This window comes from Pseudophryne corroboree, chromosome 2 (genome assembly GCF_028390025.1).
Source record: "Pseudophryne corroboree isolate aPseCor3 chromosome 2, aPseCor3.hap2, whole genome shotgun sequence".
NCBI classification, from domain to species: domain Eukaryota; kingdom Metazoa; phylum Chordata; class Amphibia; order Anura; family Myobatrachidae; genus Pseudophryne; species Pseudophryne corroboree.
The window spans coordinates 306,122,005-306,147,066 of record NC_086445.1 but is presented as its reverse complement, the minus strand read 5'-3'; the positions used below and the strand labels follow the sequence as shown (position 1 = coordinate 306,147,066).

Genomic DNA, 25,062 nt, shown 5'->3' with positions numbered 1-25,062 from the left:
TCTTGTTCTGAAGGAGGAAATAATTTTCTTTATTATATTTTTCACATGACTTATTATCTTTGTGCATTGTGTGAATGGCATATGATTTGATGAGAAAGAACGAGTTTTGGGGGCTTAATTAAGCTTGCATTATGCAATAATTACAGTCTATTGGCAACACAGAAAAAGGAAAAAGTATACTTTACTGATCATCTTTAACTTGCAGGGTGGCACCATTGTACAATGCAACTGTCTCGCTTGTACTGCGACTTTCTTGCACGCTCCCAACGACTATGGAAAGGTCATATATAGAACTGATGCGGCACCATCACTAGCTACTGACTCCTTTTCTCCGACCCTCGTTTTTTCTGTTAGGGTAAGTTTACCAAATTATTTTTTCTGTGTAGTTTAATCTAATTTCAGTTTGAAGAAGACATTGAGAGAAACTCAGTAACTATTAACCTTCTGGAGAATAGATGTCGTCTATTGTGTTTGACAAAATATCTTGTATAATTAAGATGAAGTCTGAATGGAGTTAAAATGGCCAAAAAAGTATTGACATGTCTCCTGCTATGAAACAGCAATGTCACAGAAAGCCTCCATAGTTAGAGGTTTAATAATCATATGAGTTATTGTGGGTATAAATATCCCAATCACTTTATATATGCCTTTTGTTATCTATGCAGCCTTAATTACTTTTATACCACATACATAGGAGTTGTCTTCTGTTTTTTTTATTACAGTTTTTAACATTTTTTATTGTTTACCACAGTATTTATAAAGTATTTATTAACTCTGTTACCACATGATAAATATCTACTGACATAATCAAATTATGTTACATTTGTAATCTTCTTTATGACACCTAGGGGTAAATTTACTAAAGTTCCTAAAACAAAGTATTGGTGATGTTGCCCATAGCAACCAATCAGATGCTGTCTATAATTTTCTAAAAGGCAATAGAGAAATGATAGACAGCATCTGATTGGTTACTCTGGGCAACATCACCAATTCTGTTTTAGAAGCTTTAGTAAATGTACCCCCTATTGTGTACAGTAAAATTATATTAAATGTTCAATGGATAGAATATAAGTCAATCGAGAATACACTATTCCTAAATCATAGGTGGTCATTCCGAGTTGTTCGCTAGCTGCATTTGTTCGCTGTGCAGCGATGATGCAAAAAAAAATGGCACTTCTGCACATGCGTATGCGGCACAATGCGCACGCGCAGCGTATTATTACAATGAACGATGCAGTTTTACACAGGGTCTAGCAATGCTTTTCAGTCGCACAGGCAGCCGCAGAGTGATTGACAGGAAGAGGGCTCGGAAAAGGAAGAGGGCTTTTCGTGTTCGGAAAAATGCAGGCGTGCCAGGAAAAACGCAGGCATGGCTGGGCGAACGCAGGCCGTGTTTGTGATGTCAAAACAGGAACTGAATGGTCTGAAGTGATCGCAAGCACTGAGTAAGTCTGAAGCTACTCTGAAACTGCACAAATTTTTTTTTATAGCCGCTCTGCGATCCCTTCGTTCGCAGTTCTGCTAAGCTAAAACACACTCCCAGTGGGTGGCGGCATTGCGTTTGCACGGCTACTAAAAACTGCTAGCGAGCGATCAACTCGGAATCCTTAGTTGGCAAGGTTTATATTAAGATCTTCTATAGTACAGTATTTATTTATTTATTTATCTATCTATTGATGTATTTGTTTTCTATAGTTCAGTATAGCATTCAGTCATTAGTGTTTTCAAGCAGGTGTATGCACTCAAGAAGTGTTAATGGTCTCTACATTTTCAGATGATACTCATGTTATTAAAAATAATTGGAGGCATTAGAAGAATCAAAAAGTACAATATTGTTCTGTCATCCATTGTCACAGAGTTTGTGTATATATTTTGTCTGATTATATAAACGGTTAATGATTTCTCCTCTTTGTGTAGAAAACACCTATCAAGCATAGTAGTAAAAAAAAACATTTTTAAAAATGTTCTATCTATGAATTGAATACATTAGTAATGCTCAAATTGTACAACACATAATTTGACTTTCAAACCAGTTAGTATTTATTGCAACAAAATGAACAGAGGGAAAAGTGTTAGATGGATAGAAAATGATGCCTTAGCTTGGTTGTCAAACTTTCAATGTGACACTCAGCACAGCAGTCTAAACACATACCATGATTGCTAAAAGCAAGGTGTTTATTGTGGGTTACAAAATCTTTGCCAATCTAAAAATGATATACAGTAACCAGAAAAATATTACTTGTTCTTGACAATCCTAGATGTAATCTGTAATAACATTCTATTCCATATGATCTATAATGGCCAAAATGTACATTTTGAATGATCCGCATATGAATATAGGGTTTAAGTGTAGAGAAAATAATAATTCTCCCTGCTTACTAAAGTTACAAACTACCTCTTCTGGTTTTGCTTGCCTTATTCATGTCATGCATACTTTACTCTCCCCACAGCAGTAATATTTCAGTCATTGTTCTTAACGTGAGAGCCATTCCCAAAACAGCTTATTATTTGTCAGTTTATCTTCAGGCTTTTCTCTTGGTTTCCTATTTATTCTGCTATATTGTTACCTATTACAGTTTCATCCAAAACAAAATCCTATTTTCAGTGTGATGTGAAATGATACATTTTATTTAATTGCTATATTCAAGTGTAAAAATGTGAGTTTTGCAACTGTAGCCCATGTGCATTAGCCATTATTGGAATAAGAAGGTATCTTACTGGCGTGTTTTTAATGGGTGCAATGTGTGTGGGGCATATGGACCCCTGGGTCCAAGGGGGGGGGGGCACACCACACACACTGTATTCATGTTTTATTACTTACCTTTCCAGATCCACGCGTTGGATGCTGCAGCTAAAATCATAGCTAAAATGGACGCTGCGCATACGCATTCATGAAATTAGTCTCCGGAACATGGCAGACGCCATGTTTCTGGAGACCTGCACATGCATAGTAAACTATGGCACAATGCCAGAGCCTAATATATCATGGAGAGAGGGGGCCCACCAGGAGTCTGCACATGGGCCCTCTCCTCTGTTAAAACACCCCTGGGGTACCTGTTACATAGAAGTGCTGTTTTTAAGATGCAATACCATTAGAAGATGTGGTATTTTTATGTATGCTGTGAGAAGTTATATGACCTAAATAAATAAATACAGTAACACTGCAAGGCTGTGAAGCATTGTAATGTCCCCTCCTCAGCATGCTCATTATCCACACAACCCTCTTACCACCTTCTCCATTTTATGTATATATATATATATATATATATATATATATGTATATTGGATTATAACAGGAAAATCTCTGCCTCCCTTGCCTACCCCATATAAACTAAATCCCCATTCTTTGTTGTTGTGAGAGCAGATCCTCTGCAATTTTTCATTAAATACCACATGCACCCAATAACTAGGGATGGAGAGTCCAATAGATCAATGCAGTACTCACTTCATCCAGATAGCTAAAGTAGAAGACCAGTCCTCACATATAGCGCAGGAATTTATTCAGATAAGAAGCAGGTACAGTACATGTCATGGTGTCTTGGAAGAACTGAGAACCGTTTTAACTGTCGCCTGTCAGTTTTCCTCAGGGATATAAAAGTCACACACAACAGAATTTGATTGAAATACAAAAGTCACACACAACGGAATTGTGAAATACAAAAGTCACACACAATGGGATTATCCTCAGGGATATAGCAGGCACAGCATGGAAGCCACACTATATAGCCCAGTCCAGCAACTAAAAAGCTTAAAGAGGGCTCAGCTGGGACTCCCTGGGTGTGTTTTGCACATTGATTGATTGACTGTTCTAATTGTTTTGGAGCCTATTTGGGCTGTATATGGTGGCTTACATGCTGTGCCTGCTACACCCCTGAAGAAAACTGACAGGAGTCAGTTGAAATGGCTGTCAGGTTTACCAACAAGCCATACTATGTATCTGTCTCTTATCCGAAATACCTATGCTGGATGTGAGTGCTGATCTTCTACTTTATCTGTCTGGATGAGGTGAGTGCTATAGCCAATACTTCTGGACGCTGCACCACTGATTTTTACTGTCCATTAACCAATTATATGCTGTCTGAAACATATAAATTGGCAAAAGTGCCAAATAAATGTGTACTTTAGAATTATTAACTTGGCTTATCTATTTAAACTTTCTCGAATCTTCAAGGATGTGTGTCACCCCTGATGATGGTGAGAAAAGAAATGCATCGGGTTATCTTCTATGTCATTTCTTACACTTGGAGACATTTTTCAGGACTGATTTTGATTCCTTTTGGATTATTGATGCAACATTTGTGTCTGTATTACTCATGGACATTTAGGAGACAGAGTTCGTAGACCATGGCAGATGTAGATATTGCTGTAGATAAGACCATTTTTTTTTCATCATCTTGACAGCATATTTTATTTAAAATTGTCTACATGAAGTAAATCTACTTGGTTTTATAGTACTGTACCAAAATACATTTATAGATTGTGTTCCTTGTTGACCAACGTTATACATATTGGCCTATAAGATCTGAGAAAGTTCCATCAGATGAGACCATTTATTTTTTTTCTAAAGAAGGCATTAATTTGGCACAAAGTTAAAGGTTTTCATGGTCATAATTAATGTACTATGAGCACTCTACCCCTTTTATCTTCAGACTCTGTCTACAGCAGGGGTTACCAACCTTGGTCCTCAAGGCACTCTAACAGTCCAGGTTTTAAGATAGCTATACTTGATCAGAGGTGACTTAAGTAATACCTCACCTATTTTGATTTAATCATCTGTGCTCAAACATAAATATCACTAAAACCTGGACTGTCAGTGTGTCTTGAGGACCAAGGTTTGGAAACACTGATCTACAGTATCTAGCTATCTACAGATGTGTCCTCACACTTCCTTGCTGCAAGATGCTGCTTTCTGTATCACTACCATTCTGTGTGCATAGCACAGCATCCTGCAGCCCCAGTATGACCATTGTGTGCTGATAATCACGGGAGCATGCTCCCATTCTGGGCACCACTTTCCAGCTGCATATAAGCATAAAACGGGAGCACAAGCGCCTGCTACAGATGCAAAACCCCATGTGCCGGCTCCCAGTATTAGGTAGCACCACTACCCGCTGCTTATACTGGCTGCCCCCCACTCTGTGTCCATACTATGTGCAGGAATGTGTGTACCCATGCTCCCACTAAGGTACACAATGGCATGCTATGCTGCAATATTTAGCCCACAATGCAAACACATCACTAGCAAAGATCTAAAGTGACAAATTTGTATCTATCTATCTATCTATCTATCTATCTATCTATCTATCGAAGAGTCTATATCTTGTAGGTAATTCCTTTTCTATCAGATCACACATTTTATGTTAGTCAACTAGTATTCTAGTAATAGACAACACAGTACCACCTGATGATATGTTGATAACTGGTAACATCATGGGTGGGATGTAATGAAGTCTGAATTCAGCGGCCATGCGGGATGCCAGACAAACTCTGATTTTTTTTTAAAGGGGCATTCATTATAAGGCATGGTTTACCCTTGTACAGTACATGACCGCCTCTTTAAAAAAAAACATCTGAGTTTGGCCGTCATCCTGCATGGCAGCCAAAATCGGACTTCATTGCGAGATGCCCAATGTGGCAGAAGTAATGTGATAATGTTTATTTTCTACAAATGAGGTGCTAGAAGCAAAGGGGTCAATTCAAATAGATGCTACTTATCATACCACCAGACACATAGATTTATGTTCGCACACCCATAGGGTTGCGTACAAAAATCCATGAGTCCATGTGAGATTGGGCCACAAGGAACTTGCACTTAATATTCGATAAGGCCTTGCTTCTATCTAAAAATCTCTATGCTGAGCTTGGTTTTGCAATTCTATCCATTTGATAAACTTTATCATGTAGTCAACTGTCTGGTAAATTCATAATCTTGATAGAAGTAACAATTTTGAAGATAGATAACTCTAGAAAATAAGTAATCACATACTATTTAACTAGTGTACTTTGTTTTTTGAGGGGAGCCAATAATACAGTATATACTGTAGGGAACTCAATTGCCACATAACAGTCATATTGCTGCAGAAGTCTATGTTAGTAGCTGCTACCTAGTCGTGGAGCTAAGAATGATTTAAAATTACATACTGTATTTGTCTTTGACCTGTTGAGGTGGTGTTCTTGTGAATTGTTTTCATGTTGTTTTTTTATGAATCAGATGCACACACGTTTGTGCAGGGGCATATTAACTTAGGAGGAGGTCCGTGTGCAGACTACATCTGGCCCCTTTCTCTCTTGCCGACAGCATTGTAGACTCTGGGCACTAGGGTCACTAGGGGACCCTAGCTTTGTCCCAGAGTCTAGTGAGCATGCACAGGTCTCCAGTAAAATGGTGCAGATGCCATTTTTCCACAGATTTCCTTACTGCACATGCGCAAAACACTGTGAAAATGGCAGCTGCACCATTTTCCTTGTGATACCTACAGCGCTGCTGCTGCCAAAACAGAACTCTGGAGAGTAAGTATTTAAAAAAAATGGGTGCGGGATGTGTGATTTGGACCTCAGGGACCCATGTGCACCACACACACTGCACCCATTATAATACACTACTGCTTTTTGTTTGAATCCTTGTACCCAGCATATGCTAGTATATATTAGAATAACATTTTCTTTACTTGTTGTTGTTTTTTTTATTTTTTTTACATTAACTGTGTCAGGTGAGACCTATATTGGCATAAATAAAATGAACAGTAACCATCCAACAAATGCATAGTACACAAATTAATGCGGACACAGTGGAAAAGTTGATCCTGCTTTGAGATAGCATATGACACACTGTCTGCTTTAGGATTTGGATAACTAGACTGTGACATGTGGATTTGACATCACACCATCACACCCTGTGAAAATTTTTGAATTCTGTGCTCAATATGCTCAAGCTGTTAGCAACTGTAACTCACATTGAACAGCTCATTAATACCTTAACCCTTATTCTATATGTGCTTTAATTCCTTCTTCATGCTTTTATTAAAAATTCTTCATAAAACATTTGGCTTAAATTGTGTTTTACGTGTTCCAACATCATAAGGCAATGACAAGCTTTCTCTAACTGCTTTTTGTGAAAAATGATAACATGAATAAGCTGAACAGGTATGAGCTGGAGATAAGGAGGATGTGAAGGTGAAAAAGACAAAAAAAGTCATGATAAGTAGACAGGATTGATGAGACAAATAGATGGAAAGTATGTTGCTAAAATACATTATTTTTCTTGTCCTTAGTTGTTATTTTCTGCTCGAGTTTGTCAGCCTAGTTCAGATTGCAAAAAAATCAGATGGAAGATAATGTAATACTATAAATACGGATGACAACCAGCAATGCTAGAGAGGGAATCGGTTATCAAGCATTTTACACATGGGATAATTATAAGTCTGGTTTAAACATGAGCACTCAAGCTGGTAGGGGTACGATATATTTCTTCCAGTGATCTCTTGACTCATGGCGCATTTGTAATCCAAACATAAAATCACATTTTTCTGCTTAAAGTATCAAGAAAAGTTTTGTATATTTTGCATTTAAAACAGAAAGTAAGATTTTGGAATCAATTGTTCTCAAACAGTGGGGCCGGGAGGAGGGGGATACTTATTACCCAGGTTGAGATCTTATGGAGGGGCCCAGTGGGGGCCCAGGTATCCCCCACCATTACTTGGTAGCAGCAGCAGCTGCTGTGTGTTGGGCTGCAGTGTGGCCAGGTAGGTGCTTAAAATGCAATTTGTTTGCATGGCCGTCTTCTGTGATTAGGCCACGCCCCCTCAGAAGTACATGGGTCCAGCCAGGCCCTCTACTGCCCTGTTCTCACACACCTAGGAATTATAGCCATTTTTTTGTTTAAACTATTAGAATGTTTGGTGGATCTGCCTGTGTGATTACTCTGCTGTTTTCTTCTGATCAAAAATATAAAGGTGTTGGAAAACAGGTAAAAGCTAGATACAATATGAAAAATAAAACGTGTAAAATAAAAAAAAGAAAGACATAGCAAGGTAACTAACACTATGATGTTTATCGATTGTGACAAATTTACTTTAAAGGAAATGTATCATGACATACATAACAGCTGATACATGTTTTGCTATAACTCTGGCTGACAGCAGTATCTTGTTAATGAAGCACATTTGGTGGATAAGTACTATTTGTCCTTATCTTATATACTGCAGATAGTTAATATAGGATTTCAGGAACCTAAGCTAGATACCTGCAAACAACACATTAGAATATAGGATTTTTTCTTACTGGTATTGTCTCACGAATGATACAAGCTCTTCAAGGGAAGAGCATAATCATTTTGTTGTTGTTGTGTGCTCTCTTAACTGTCCATATAATTTGGAAGTAAACATATTATCTGTGAAGCCATTCATAAGTTTCAAGTAAAAAGTCCCTAAAAAGCCCACACACTGCCTAAACACTAACCAAATCAGTAACGGTTACTCAGTGGTATGTACTGTATTGCTATTCCAAGTGGGCAGCAATCCTCACGTACTGTAAATGGAATTCACAAGATTTTTCTTATGAAACAGTACATGTCACTCCCTCATTATGCCTTGAGGCACTACAGATGCCTGAGACTGATCCCGAGTAGAGGAGGAGGATATCATTAATAAACATAAATAGCTACTAGTGAGTAATGATGCTTTACTGAAATATTTAGTTTTCAAAGAACATTTAGTCACATTCATAAAAGTAATTGATAAAGTTTATATAGCAGTAGTTTACGGTATTGGAGAAAAGCCCAGGAAATATGACAGAACTACAAATAAACAGCTCTACTGTAACCCACACTGTCTTCTAGCATACATGTCTGGCCCATTGGCAGACAATGCGATATCTCTGTTCTAGAGCACTCACCACATATGCATTGATGTTTGTACTGTATAGTTCTTCTGAAACCTTGTCAGGCTCTGGTTAATGACATATATGAACCTTTATAGAATTGATTCATTGCAATTGATATTGTACAAACCCTTTATAGCTCCTCAAACTAGTTTTGCCATATTTTGGGACGACTAAAAAAGTTATAATAGTAATAATTATGCCAATAATAATGTTTCAATTTGGGTCACCCTGTATTTTACTGAAAAAGGCTAATTACAGTACCTTGGTAATATATTCTTGCCCTAATTGAAATGACCCAGTTATGGTTTGTTTTCTAAATGCATATTTCAGTCTTATATTTTGCTGTTTCTCTCATGTATTGCTTCATCTCAGCTACTTCACACATATCATATTAGTTATTCATTTCTTAACTAATCATATCTTAAATATATGATCTTACAGTAAATGTTATACTATGCTTTTCATACACTAATCCTGCACATCTATATTATGCCATCTGAATGCAACAAAAGTTAATAAAACAACTTATCAGATGGTGTAGACTAATGCAAGGGGGCAATACATAATTCCATCAGATTACTAGAACATGGCTGGTGTATAAATTACAAATACAAGTTGTTATATGATTCAGTACTGTGTTGTAGGGTATTTGAAAATGCAGGTGATATCTGTGCCAGTTTTAGAGTGAAGTCTTATGGTGCATCTCCTAGTTAGCCTATCACTGGGAATGATATGATAACACTGCTATATAGCTCCACTATGTCACAACTATCCTGTGTATAACACTTATATAGTGTACAGTTTGTGTTTGATTAATACTGACCTACAGATAATCATAAATGAATTTGCTTAGGAATCCTCAGTTTTCTGCCTAACAGGATTCTCTGCATAGTTATGTTGATTAACATGAAAAAATTGCCATGTTTCAATCACTGATGGGATCAAATTAAATATCTGTTATATGTAGGGTTCCTGTCATTTTGAATTAGAAAACATGAATAGCCATGTCACATGGAGCTTGCTCAGTCCATGATAACCATGCTTCCTTAGGGTGCCATTCACAGGAAAACTGTTGTATGTGTCTAGTCTCATAAATCATGTTAATGCATTTACACCAGGGCTCTAAATTCTAGTAACATCAGATTTACAGAATGCTAAAATTTGATTGTCTGTGAAAACAGGAGTCCTACCCATAAGGAACCAAGTACAGACAGTCATGTTATCATACAATATGGCGGCATACACCATTCTACAAATGAATGTCTGCACTGTGCATGGAACTTTTTTTTTCTAGTAAGTAAGCATTATACATATATTATTTTAGAAAAAGTAATGTATAGTATAATTTACTTTTAACTTTAGGCATGCAGTGTAAACAGTCTGTGGCCGACACTAGAGCTTAAGGGGCTTATTTAAATTCTATCTATCTAGCTCACAATCTATTTTTACTAAGAAAGATACATTTGCATAAAGAAATCCTCTTTTACAGAGAATATAAGCAAGAAAATTTGTTTTGGGAAGAATAAAATGATATCATTCTAGTATTTAATCAAGAATAGTGACTTTAAATCTCTAGGTATCTTTTTCTTGATGATAGACAAGGAAGCTGACAAATGTAGTTTTAATGGTCCTTGCTGGTTCCATACTACAGGGGCCTCATTAGAAGACATTTTTGTACATCATTTTACCCTTGCGAATGTCACTTTACATTATTTTATAAAAAAAGGTTGCTGTTAAAGATAATTACCGAGAAGCATATCCGGTTTTGTAGCTGTAGAAGAATCATACACCGGAGAGTATGTCCTAACAGGCATCAAACATTTACATTGTCACAGATGAATGTGGATGATGAATATATGCAGCTGTTTTTCAGTGAAGAATTATTTATTTTGCTCCTGTTGTTGTGATTTAATTATTTGTATGTAATCACTTAAAATATTTTAATACTAAATTAGACTTGGCTCCAATCCACATAGTTCCACTATACTGTACTTCCTGAAATGCATCAGTAATTAATGGTAATAGATTCACAGTAAAATAGTATAATTTAAAAATGTAAGAATGTATTTGACATTATTTCCAGTGATGACATTTATACATGAAGATGTAGATGTGCTGTAAAGTTAATGCATTAAACATTTAATTATTAGGGTCATTTCAGACAAATCAGATATTGGAATACGTACTGAATTATATAGCAATGTTTCAATTTCATAGGACCAATGGATATTAATAAGTTTTAAATAATAGAGGTCATGTTGCAAACTTGTAGCCTAGACAGTGTATTGCAAAAGCAAGACAATTCAAAGGGGTTATTTACAAAGTATGCACAATGTGCACACTTCCTGCGCAAATACACATAAATGGGATACTACATTTCTGAGTTTTAAAGTGCATCTGTGCAGTGCTTCATAGGAATGCGCATGGCATCAAACATTCAAATTCTGTTTCAGGAATTCTATTTCTGCTGCTAAGATACTATAGCCATTATGAATTAAGCCTTAACCAGAGATAGAGTGTAGTTGGATAAAGAGTGATAAATGACCAGTCAACCAGCTCTTAACTGTCATTTTTCAAACACACCTGTAGCATGGCAGCTAGGAAGCTGTTTGGCTGGTCATTTATCACTCTATATCCATCTCCACTTTATCTCCTGTTAAAGCTTAATACATTTGGGACTATGGCCCAAATGTAATAAGCCTTAACAAGAGATAAAGTGCAGACGTATAAAGAGTGATAAAGTGCCAGCCAATCAGCTTCCTTACTGACATCACACAGGCTGTGTATGAAAAATGGCAGTTTGGAACTGGTTGGCTGGTCATTTATCACTCTTTATCCGACTCCACTTTATCTCTTGTTAAGACTTAATACATTTGTGCCTGTATGTCTAAAGTTTTACTTTTTTTATTGGTCTTCTCATGTAATGTTTCTACGCTGTAATGTACTATTTGTTTTCTTGCTACAGTATTTGATTTATTTTATTTGTATTGAATATGTTTTTGTATGACCCTTTGCTGATCTTTATGTATTAAGCTGGCTTTCCGTTGTTGGGATTTAGTCAACCTATGAATGCTAGGTTATTACTAGTGATGGATAGATTTCTTGCCAGATTCTCACTTACAAGGTCCATGCATGTAGATGATTTGGATAAAATGGGCAAGTCAAAGTCATAAAAGCATGGACTTTCCTCCCTAACTCCCTAATATTGCTTCTTATGTCCTGACTTCATGACACTTGCTGTTAATGTCACTACCACTCCTATTTCTGACAGAGCTACACTGTAGTCAAAATTTCTTTATATTAATGCACATTATTGTTCAAAAACTGGACTATCAGAGTATTGTATGATGTTGCACCACAGGTCGCCTCATACAATACTGCTTGGCTTTCTGAAGTTCTTTGGAGGATTTGTTCCTAACCACATTATCACACTGTTCAATAAAGTGGATAAATTTGATGATCATGAAAGCAAGCATTATTGAAATAATATCAGATTCACTGACATTCCTAAACTTGAAATTGATCACCTTAAAAACATCTTTCTTCTAAACTTTTCTCAGCCTTAAATCCTTATGAGGTTATTAAATTTCTCTGAATTTAAGGGTATATGCCATATAGTCTCTTTTGAGGACATATAAGTGGTTGAGTCAATTATCTATTAAGCAGTGTCACAACTAGGGTTGAGGGTGCCCAGGGTAAATTAAAAATGGCACCACTTGAAAACAATCCTTAAACATTTTTACATTGGTACTCCCTTATAAATAAATACTGGAAATTGAAAATTATAGGCCCACCTCTCTCCACATATCTGCTTCCTTCTCTAAAACAGTGTTATTACTCCTGAGCCCCTCTCTCACCACATCTCTGCCTCCTCCTCTATAACATTGTCATTACCCATAAGTCCCTTTCTCTCCACATCTCTGCCACTTCCTGAATAGAAGTGTCATCAGCCCCGATCCCTTCTCTCCACCTCTAAGCCCCATCCTCCTAACAGTGTAATGAATCCTGAGCTCCCCTTCACATCTCTGTCACTTCCTGTCATCACCCCTGATCCCCTCTCTATCCACCTATCTACCTCCTACCCTATAACATTGTCATCACCCCAGCACCCCTCTCTCTCTCCACATCTCTGCCTCTTCCTCCATAACAGTGTCACCCCCTCAGCCCCCCTCTCTCCACATCTTTGCTTCCTTCTCCATAACATTGTCATCTCCCGTGGGCCCTTCACTCTCCACATCTCTGCCTCATTCACCATAACAATGTCATCACCCCTGAGCCTCCATATCTCTGTATTTATCTGCTCCACCCACATCCTGTTCTTACTTTTTATCCTTAAAACATACTCTGTGGATCAGGCTGGCTTCTACTGTAACTCTGAACATTGTCTCATTGTCTGGCTTCCTCTGCAGCTGATCATCCTCAGACAGGAATCAAAACTAAACACACTTCCTGTCTGAGTGAGGCTGACCACTGGCTTTGTGGTGTGGTGCTGCAGCCTCTTGACATCTCCTGCTGGCTGGCTCGGATTACTGAGATAGCGATCAGCAGAGCCAGGTGATTCAGGTGAAAGTAAAAAAATATCTGCACAAGAAGCACCTTCCCCCAGCAACAGTACCGAGGGCACAAGCCCTTCTTGCCACACCCTTGCTTCACCTCTGCTATTGAGCTTCAAATATGTTTTGGTAATGGTCACTTTTATACACCTTGTTGAAATTAGATTAAAGCCTGCTAGACCCTTCAAAACTGCAATTGACAGATGAAGGGTATACCCTTACTTTGATAATCTGGCTGCTGTTGTGCAACACTTTATGCCCTCTTCACCAATATCAGGTTCACTAATATCTACAAATTTCCCACATTGCTGTGTGGGTCATCTTCTAGTTTATTATTGGATAGGTTTTATATTTTCTATGTAATGTCTTCTATTGTAGTCTCCTATATAATTGCTCAGATCCGTCACTCCATGACTGTGTGGCTAACGCTAGTGGAGTAACAGAGCTAGGTCAATAGGAGGAGGAGGATGGCGCCCGTCAGTCAGCGCCGCCGCTGTATGTATGGTTGCTCTGTTTCTAGCCTCCTACTCTCTCCCCTCACCCTCTCTCCCCAGATCCATCTCCCCCTCCCCAGCCATCGGAGACTCCCAGGCTGAGGCGGAGAGAGGCCGCCCAGTACCCAGCTGCGGTCAGTTTCACTGCTGCTGCTTTGTGCCCACCGCTCCCCAGAAATCCATGGTCAGCTGTCGCCTGACGGCCGCCCGTTACCACTGCCCTCAGCCCGTGGACAGCTCTCACTGCTGCTGCAGCCCACATGCTCTCCTAATTTGATCGCGGACAGCGCTTACAGCTGCCGTGTGCTGCACAGTGATCCCCTGTTTTGCCCACGGACAGCTACCCTGCTGCCGTGGAGAGCCATCTCTGCTCTCCACAGTGGCATAGCTAAGAGGGAGATAGCGCTTGGTAGCCGGGCACAAAGTGCCAGACCACGGCTCACATACAAATGGTGGGGGGAGATACATACATACATACATACATACACTACACTGCTACACTACATACAAACACTGCCCACATTACATATATACATACATACATAGCACTGCTACACTATATAAATACAATGCACACATTACATACATATATAGACATACATACACTGCACTGCTGCACTACATACATACACTGCACAAATTACATACAGTATATATATATATACATACATATACACTGCACACATTGCATACGTACACATACATACATACATACATACATACATACATACATCATACACTGCATTACTATACATACATACATACATACATACACTGCATTACTACACATCATACATACACTGCACACCATACCTCCCCCACCCATGGCACCCCCCACACTTGCCCCTCCCACATCCAAGGTGGCTCTGGACTCCCACCCCCACCCATGGCACACCTGCACATGGCCCTTCCCCAGCCGCCTTCCCTCCGCACTTGCCACTCTCCCAACCACAGCACCTACTAGGTGATTCATTGTCCCCTGCATGCAATGTTCACGCCATCACAAGGGGCTACAGCCCCTCAACCATCGCACGCCCTTTGTCTGTGCAATACTTAACCACAGAATTATGATTGGAGGTAATACTCCATATAATCTAAATATTGCACGGCCCAGGGGCATGCAAGGGTTAAGGGGATGTAGCCCCTTGTGACGGTGTGAAGAGTGCCCGTAGGGCGCGATGAGTCCCCTAGTAGACTATATTTACCAATAACATTTTTATGATACTGTTCTCACTATAGTTTGCTTAGATTCGGTCACCTCATGGTTGAATTAAGGTTGACTGATCTTAGTTTTTCAACTGGGGCCAGTCATGTTTGTTTGGTGTAGCAAAATTTAGAAAGGGTTATTAAATCATGCAGTTACATTATATGTATATTTTTGTCATTCTCTTTATTACACTTAATAATAGTCTTGCAGTATATACGGTACAGTAGGTTATTTGTGAAACCTGGAAACTACTGTTGTTGGGTTTGTCATCCAGTCGATTAAGTTTGTCATCCTCCTGCTACATTAGCTGGCATAGGGGTGGGGAGTTTTCACCCTCCATGTGGTCTTTTTTTTTCTTTTATGATCCCTAGGAAAGGATTAGGATAGCTGCTGCCTTGTTTAGACTATCCTTCTTCCCAAGTATCCATGAAACTATTTTCTTGGAATGTTGGGAGACTTAATACTTTGGTTAAGTATCAGAAATTCATCGCACACATAAAAAATGCAAGTCTGACATTCTGTCCCGGCAGGAAACCTACTGGAAGACCAAGGTTGGTTGCATACATGTCTCGGTCTCTTATAAAAGCAAATCTATGGGAGTTGCTGTGTGTTTGATTAACACCATTCTTACAAGATCTTGGATATGATTGTAGAGCCAGAGGACTGCTATTTGTCCTTGGACTCTCTGAGAATGGTAAATTAGTCTCTCGCTGAAAAATAGCTAAAATCTTCAAATCTCTTCCTCATGTTGCCCTTTCTCTGTTTTTTTATGCTGAAATATTTTCTACCAGTGTTAAAAATTTTAATTTTCACTCAGTTTTCCATCACTGTTTTTCTTGCATTTGGACAACACAGAATTAATTTGAGAGACGTCTTAGGAGGTAATGTTAGGGCATATTTGTAACAGATCAGGTAAATGTTCCCAAAACCCAGCCTTCTTTCTTGCCTGTTAGTCAGATGCCGGCACGCTTAGCAGCAAGAAGGTGCAGGATTCATGTGGCAATAATTGCTTCTGCAGCCAGATCCGGAGATTTCATGGATGCCACACTGGGGAGCACAGTGCAAGATTCAAGGTTTGCCTCGCATGGCGCACGTGTGTATCCAGAGTGGGTTTCAGGGTTCTGGTGTTCCACATAGTGCAGTTGCTGCCATACAAGCAGCATGGATGTTGCCATCTCAGGTGACATGATTCTGACCAATCCTCTCCAGTCTGGAGCTCAGCTGACATTTCCAGCCAGTCCAGAACAACCCTTGGCTATAAAGCTTCCTTGATTGAAAGGTCAAGGTTGTCAGTGCCATAAGTCACACAGCTCTGCATGTAAGCAATGTACATGCTCTCTAGCAATCCTATCTGGTTCCTGGGGACCCTGATCCCAATATAGTATCTCTCTAAGTATCTTCCAGTATCCTCTGCCAAGTCCAATATTCTCTACCATCAGTGCAAGTTCGATATTCTCTATCATCGGTGCAAGTCCAATATTCTCTACCATTGTTGCAAGTCTGATGCCCTCTATCAACAGTGCAAGTACAATATCCTCTACCATCAGTGCAAGTCCGATATTCCCTACCATCAGTGCAAGGCCAATATTCGCTATCATCGGTGACTCAAATTAATCCTTTCTAGTGCTAACCCAGGTAACCCATACAGATGTTGCAACTGACCCGTCAGGCACAGCTATGCCCAAATTCCCTTGTGGGGATCCCTGGTGAATACCATCAATGGAGTAAGACTCCACACCCCTGTCTTGGATCTTAGTCAACTACCTGATGCTAGTTTATGTACTCTGCTACTTTTCTATAGTAGCTAGCACTTTAGTCTCTGATGCAAGGAACTATATAGAGCCTCCTAACTTAACGCCATCCTCAGACCCATAACCACAAGGCCCTACCACAAGGAACAAGATCCATCCGCATCAAATCCTGACAATATTATTTTTTATTTCATTCAATAGAATAAAGTCCACCAACAGAATACCAGACCTTTCAGACTTTTGTAAATTGTGCAGCATATTATTGTGGACACTAAGCCTGATTCAGAGTTGTAGGCAAATGCTTTTGCAGTTGTGAATCAGTAAATAGTGGTTGTGTGAAAACATGCAAATGTCGCAGCCACCTGGATTTGTACTGGGCTCTGAGATCCACCACATGTATGCGAAGATGCAAACTTAAGACGCAGATTGGTCGATAATAACCTTTAGAGTACAGTAGCCCTATGGCCGTCAGATATGACACCAGAGCCATGTTTACTGAGTACAGAATCACAGTCACAAGCTGTGACATGCCCCTTAAATGATTGTAAAATACCTGTGTTTTAGTCACCACTCCCCTGTTACCTCCCACAAATGCTCCCTGACTGTCTATCACTTTGCAGATAAATCCTCACTTTGTCCACCATCACAAAACAATAGCAAATATATATATATATATATATATATATATATATATATATATATATATCGCTCCACTGCATACAACATCACCGTTTTGTTCATCTCTGAATCATGCCCACTGTTATCAGGTAGAATGCTCAGGCTAAACAACTTTTGGAAAGTTTAACCATTTGCCAGACTTAAATGAAACTGTACTACTATACTAAAACAAATACTACAGATGGGAAATGCCTTGCAAATATTTCTAAGTTAGTTTCTTTGAATTGACCAGACCTGTATCTTTTCATGCATACAGTCAGGACTTATATACTCTTACACACTCATACTCCACTTGCTTACACGAGCTCCTAAAGGGAGGCTCATCTTCCTCAATTATTACGTTCACAAATAAAATGATTGGAAGTGGACATTACTGAGCAGGAAAAGAAGACTGTAATCTCCACATTACAATATTACAAAATCCTCTAGACATGATTGCTGTTCTCAGGTATATTAAAAAATCCTTCAACAGGTCATAATACTGTACCTGCCCAGTTAGAATAATAGCAAATGATTCACAATGTGCATTGTAAACCAAAGGTCCAATATTCTTTGTAATAATGCCTTTAACACATTGATCCCTAAACTTGAAAGGTCCCTGCTTCTTTTGCTTACCCAATCACACTTTTGAATGTAGATTTTAAACTGTTGCTGAATAGTATCAGTGCTACTGTATATTGCAGTATTTCCTATCCTTAATACCAATAATCAGAATGGTAGGTGCTCAATCAGTGTATTGGCAAATCACTGGTGCGTGAAGGGAGGGGTTAATCTAGACAAACAAAAAAACCAGCACACTGCAATGCACCTGCAAAAGGAATTTACATCCTACATGATAATAGAAATGCAGAGATCTTAGTTACATACATTTGCAAACATGTGGTAAGCCACCAGCCACAAAAGGGTATCTCTGCTCTGGTGGTCCTACACTACATGAAAATAGCACCACTTTGGGCCATACATTTATGTTGTAGTAAATTGAGAGGAAATTCACCAGGAGGCAACCCAAGGTTCTCAAATATGGTATTGCAAGGACTAGCACGCCCTCCAAATTCTAATCTCATACATGCCTCTCAGAACAGTTATACACAGAATGGTAGTTGCGCGATCAATCTATTGGCCTATCACAGGTACATGTAAGGAAGTTGTTAATCTAGACAAGAAAAAAAACAAAAATTATTACCACAGCACACTGCTATGAACCAGCAAAAGAGACATACATCCTATGTAATAATAGTAATTCAGTGATCTTGGTTACATACATTTGCAACAATAAGGTAAGTTACCAGCCATGGCAAGGTGGTACACAGAATGGTACTTGCTCAATCAATTTATTGGCCTATCACAGGTGCATGTAAGGGAGGGAATAATCTCTCTTACTATAACTGAGATCCCTGCATTTCTTTTATCATGCATGAATTAAATCTTTATAAATTGGGGGAGTTTGCTTTTTTTTTTACTTATCCATAATATTGACTGAACCAAGGTTGATTTTTGTCAATGGATTACAGTAGAGATGAGCGGTTCGATTTTAGAAAATCTGAGCTCCCCTGATCTTTGCCAATCCGAGTCAATTCGAGCCACAGCACAGGGTTTCATGCCATGCTTGTATTCCAAATCAAGGCAAAATGTAATCTCCCTGGTGTCAGATTCTCATGGGTTTGGGATTCTGTATAAGGACCCGGTGATGGTGAATTGGTGCTATGTGCTGCACTCTGCTCTACTGTGTGCATCTATATAAGAGCTGCGCGGTGTCCATCTTAGTGGCTCTGTGGTATCCATCTAAGTAGCTGTGTTGTGTTCATCTAAGTAGCTGTGCATTGTCAATCTAAGTGGCTGTGCAGTATCCAGCTAAGTGGCTGTGCTGCTGTGTCCACCAAAGTGGCTGTGCTGTATCCATTCACAAGTGGCTGTGCTGTGTCCATTTACTACAAGTGGCTGTGCAGTATCCATTCACAAGTGGCTGTGCTGTGTCCATTTACTACAAGTGGCTGTGCGGTATCCATTCACAAGTGGCTATGCTGTGTCCATCTAAGTGGCTGCGCTGTGTCCATCCACAAGCTATGACCAGTCCCCTTAGTCTAAGTCCATCACACAGAGGTGCTGCACTGACTCTGCAGTGCCTACCCACTGCAATCACCTAATCAGTGTGACTTCATATTGTTTGTAAGTTGCAAAAAAAGTAAAAAAAAGACTAAAACATTTAAAAAGAACACAGGACCCCGAATTTGTTACACCCACCACTATTAAGAGACCTGTATTTGGTAACAGCTTATTGACTACCTATTATTTCATATGTACAGATGTGTCCTCTTACATCTTTTCTCCATGTGCTTCAAGTCTCATTACATATAGGGGGTAATTCTGAGTTGATCGCAGCTGGATTTTTGTTAGCAATTGGGCAAAACCATGAGGGTAATTCCAAGTTGATCGCAGCTGGATTTTTTTTAGCAGTTTAGCATGGTTTTGCCCAACTGCTAAAAAAAATCCTGCTGCGATCAACTTGGAATTACCCCCCATGTGCACTGCAGGGGAGGCAGATATAACATGTGCAGAGAGAGTTAGATTTGGGCGTGGTGTGTTCAATCTGCAATCTAATTTGCAGTGTAAAAATAAAGCAGCTAGTATTTATCCTGCACAGAAATAAAATAACCCACCCAAATCTAACGCTTTCTACACATGTTATATCTGCCTCCCCTGCAGTGCACATGGTTTTGCCCAATTGCTATCAAAAATCCTGCTGCGATCAACTTGGAATTACCCCCATAATGCGTGAGTGTTGTGTGACTTGATAGTGCCAGACGTCTTTTTTTTTGCATTTTTTTCCACGAATATGCATCTTAGATTCAGAGTATGTAATAGAATGCACAGGTAGCTGCTGTTGATTTAAATGATATGCAGCATGCCTGTATTCTGTGTGTGACTGTTACTGTATTTGCATACAAAATTCTATGCAACAGTGTTTTCATGAAAAAAAACTGTAGACTGGCATCTCGGATGCAGATAGAGCCGCAATTACACACAGAATATAGGCAGGCTGCATATCATTTTAATTTTATTTGTGCATCCTATTACATTACTTTGCTTCTAAAACATATTTTAGTGGGAAAAACTGGAAAAAAAAAACCCCGCTCAGTGATACAGAGTCCTGTCACGGCATGATGCGACTTCAAGGGCTGTTTACCGTGACAGCAGCATGGATGTAAGAGGACACATCTGTATATGGCCACAGCATTTTAACTACCTACTACTTTACAATTTATTAATGTCAAATTGACTGGAAGTACTTGTACCATACAGCATTGATTTATTTATTATCATGGTTATTGTATTTGATGAATTATCCACTGTATTTACCATTGTAACTATTGTATGTGCAATTAACCTGGCAAGACAATAGTGACCCATTGGTATATATTTATATTCATATGTGTAGCATTGTGACTACACTTAAATAAATACATAATTTTTATCACAACAAATACCTTATATGCACGTTCTTTTATTACACACACACACACACACACACACACACACACACACACACACACACACACACACCGATTAGTGTGGACCCCAACCGTAATTTCTTTAAAAAGTTTTAAAAATGAAAAAAGTTATAATTTGTTTGTACTGTTCTGCACACTGCAACCCATTCTACTGTACCCTACTGTGCTTTGTTTACTTCACATAAACCCTGTGTCTCCACACAGTGTGAGCTGAGCTGCCAGTTAAAAACATAAAAAAAAATATATTGTTATATAATTTGTACTTTTCAGTGCACTCTACCTACCCCAGTATGTTTTGTACCCCTGTGTGCATGTGTAAAAGTGGTCTGTCACTACACAATGGGGGTCATTCCAAGTTAATAGTAGCTGTGCTAAATTTAGCACAGCTATGATCATGTTCCCTGACATGCGGGGGGATGCCCAGCATGTCAGTGCCGCCCCCCCGCACAAATACAAAAGCATGTAATGCCTTTGTATTTCAGGAGTTACTCCTGGCCAGCGCAGCTCCTGTGGCTGGCCGGGAGTTGGTCTTCACTGCCACTGGCAACAGTGGCTGGGTGAGACATCACGCAGCCGCCGCGGCCCGCCCCCCTAAACTGTCTGGCCACGCCTGTGTTGGCCAGACCGCAACTTCTAAACCGCGGCTTATCGCCGCTGTTCAGCCCCCTCCAGCCCAGCGACTGCCTCTGTCTCAGAGGTGATCGCAAGGCAGCGATGACAGCCATGCTCCGGCGCACTGTGGTGCCGGCGCAAGCGCAGTTCCGACCCGATCATTGCGCTGAGACAAACTGCAGAGAGCGATCGGGTTGGAATGACCCCCAGTGTTAGGCGAACTGCCATTCAACTTGGTTAACTATTCTGCCATGTGGGATGACGTCCATCGCACACTGCTGACACCATTTAACACCATAGGTTCTGCTAATACCTGAAATGTGAGATTTTGAGATCTCATTTGTATATTGGGACAATGAATCCATTACACTGCTTTAGCTTGTTTGCAGTCAGAATGGTAAACCTCAATCCTCCCACAATTCCCCTTAGGAAACTCCTCCATTACAGTCCAGGTTTTAAGGATATCCATGCTTGAACACAGGTAACTTCATTAGTACCAAAGTCAAATTGTTTTAATATTCTTAAAAATGGATTGTAATGTCAGAATTTGGGAACCTCTACCCTTGTAGAAAGAGCAAAATATAGTCTCCATTGGGTCTTTCCATGAAGCAGTGAAAAGTGTGGAGAACTCTGCAAGTGGAGAAGTTGCCCATGGCAACCAATCAGCACTGAAGTAATATTTATAATTTGCATGGGCAACTTCTCCAAAGGCTCACTTCTCCATTTTCTTCACTGATTTATGAATAGACCTCCATGTCTTTCTACCTTATTGCACATGCATGTGCAGTAAAGTACAATAGGAGCATGGCATCACAAAAGACCAAATGCAATTTGTGTGGCAAGGTTGCCTTTTTCTACATTCATATTTGATCTTAATTGAATTGTGCTTTTATTAGTCTTATTCAAATCCAGTCCTTTTTATATTAATAAAATAATCTATGTCAAACAAGAAGGTTTTGATAGTTATTTAAAGTTTAATTTCATTGCTATATAAATGCACGCATTTGTTAGAGTAAATATATTGTTAAACTCTTCTATAGTTTCTTCATTTATAGGAAATGATCTATCAAAGTGTGGAGAGAGATAAAGTACCAACCAATCAGCTCATAGCTGTTATTTTTCAAACGCAACCTCTAAAATGACAGGAGCTGATTGGTTAGGGATTTATCTGTCTCTACTTTAGTTCTCTCCAAAGTTTAATACGTCTTCCCCTTACTAATATTTTATGAAAGTTTGCAAATGTCACGTTTGCGGTTTCAAGACCAGTAATTCCCAATTACAGTCCCCAGGGAGCACTGACAGTGCATGTGTTCGATAGTCTGTTCATGAGCACACGTGTATTCATTACTGACTGACACGTTTTAAAAGATCCACACTTGTACTAATTACTGTATTAGTGATGTTGTGAAACCATGAGTTACAGTACACTTTTTCCTTGTTAGCAACATTATGTGCCTTGATATGATCTAACATGTTTACTACACATCAGGATCTCTGGTTCCAGGCATATTTAATAGAAATATGCACCATCTGTGTTTTATATTTATTTTCTAAAATAAGCAAATAGCTATATGTTTATTTCAACTGTATTGGTTTTTATGGCATATTATTTTTGTCAATTAAACAGCTAAATATGTAACTCGCAATAGTATAAAAAAATCAATTCTCTAAACCATTTTTTAAATGTACATTATTAAATTTAGGCAGTGTTATGACTGTATTGGGTATCTTTTCTTTTCATTTTTCAGGATAGTAATAGAGCAGTTTCATACCCGTAAAAGTCTTTCCCAATCAACAACCTATTCTTTGAAATTTAAAAGACAAGCTCCACAGTAATAATGACTGTTTTATTGATTTAGTCTTCCCCATCATAGCTCAGGATAATTAGCCATTTGACAGTTTAGCAGAAAAAGCACGTGTATTAATATTTTCACAAGACTTGATTACAACAAGAGTTGATTTGAAACAGATATTGTAGTAGAAATGTAACAGAAAATGAAGGAATATGTTCTACAAAGACTCTGATTCTCCTAACTACTGTATAGCTATAATTCTGCAAAATGATAAAAGTCAATATGAGGCAGCTGATAGCTCAGATAGCATGCATTATGTAAATTATGAATTAATCTGTAATTTCATCATAATCTGTTTGACCAGTTGCTTCTTTTTCTAACATTTGCATACAACTAGATTTTATTCAGTTTGCATTATATTGTACACAAATTACTTATACAAATTAGTTTATTGTATCTATGTACATAAAATAAAATCAATGGGAAGATATTGAGCTATTATACATAATCATAAAATCTATGGCAGGATATTGGGCCATCATACAATACTATTGTACTCTGGCTAGCACAGTAGAATGACCTCATGTGCATCTTATGAAGGAATGGAGCCAGTGTGTATTTGTGACTCCACACACCCCCAGAGACAACATTTTCCTCTATTCCTCCTCTCTATCATTTCCCCATATTCCTCCTCTCTCCCATCTTCCCCTATTCCTACTTTCTCCTCCTATTCCTTCTCGCTATCCTGTCTTTCTTTATTCCTCCTCTCTCTTACATCTCCACCTATTCCTCCTCTTTTTCTCTCCTATCACCCCATTTATTCTCTATCTTTCTTATCCCCCCATTCCTCCTCTCCCTCTCGTATGCCCATAGTACTTCTCTCTCCCATCTACCCTATTCTTTCTCTCTCTCCCAACTCCCTCTATTTCACCTATCTTTCTCCTCCTATTCCTCCTCTCTCTTCCATCTCTCCCTATTCTTCCTCTCTCTACCCTCTCCTTCTATTCCTCATCTTTCTCTTCCATCTCCCCCTATTCCTCCTCTCTCTTCTATCTCCCCATTCCTTGTCTTTTTCTCCTGTTTCTCCCTCTCTCTCTCTCTCTCTCTCTCTCTCTCTCTCTCTCTCATTTCCCCCTATTCCTCCTCTCTCTCTCCAGTCTCCCACCTATTCCTCATCTATTTCCCACAATTTATGATGGCAGCCCCGCATAGCAGAATCCTTTTGTAACATTATGAAGTCAGATCCTACATTAGAGGCAATCTGACACATTAGCAGAATTAAAAATTTTCCTCATTATTTTCCAATTATATTGTAAACCGAATAATTATCTATGAAGTTACAGTATACTGAGTTTGCACTTTAAATCAGGGGTTTTCAACTCCACTTTTCCAGTAAACCAAACAGTGGGAGATAAATAAAGTGTATAATTGCGCTTACACTGTACAAGGATGTAACAATCTGGGTATGAAGCTCTCATGGATTTCAAATGGAGATAAGCAATGAACCAGAGAGGGAAACCTTTCAATGATATAAAAGAACACACAATAGTGCAAGTATGCCAAAAATAGAGTATAATTCCCTTTA

General features: G+C 39.0%; 1 protein-coding gene across 1 annotated transcript in view; it reads left to right on the top strand.

Annotated features, from left to right (window-relative positions):
- The first annotated feature begins 208 nt into the window (after positions 1-208).
- Positions 209-25,062, top strand: part of LOC135050755 (protocadherin-9-like) — a 1,419,038-nt gene continuing 1,394,184 nt past the window's right edge. Inside the window, exon 1 of the mRNA XM_063957118.1 lies at positions 209-355. The gene's annotated coding sequence lies outside the window, so the exon portion shown is untranslated. The remainder of the gene's footprint in view (positions 356-25,062) is intronic.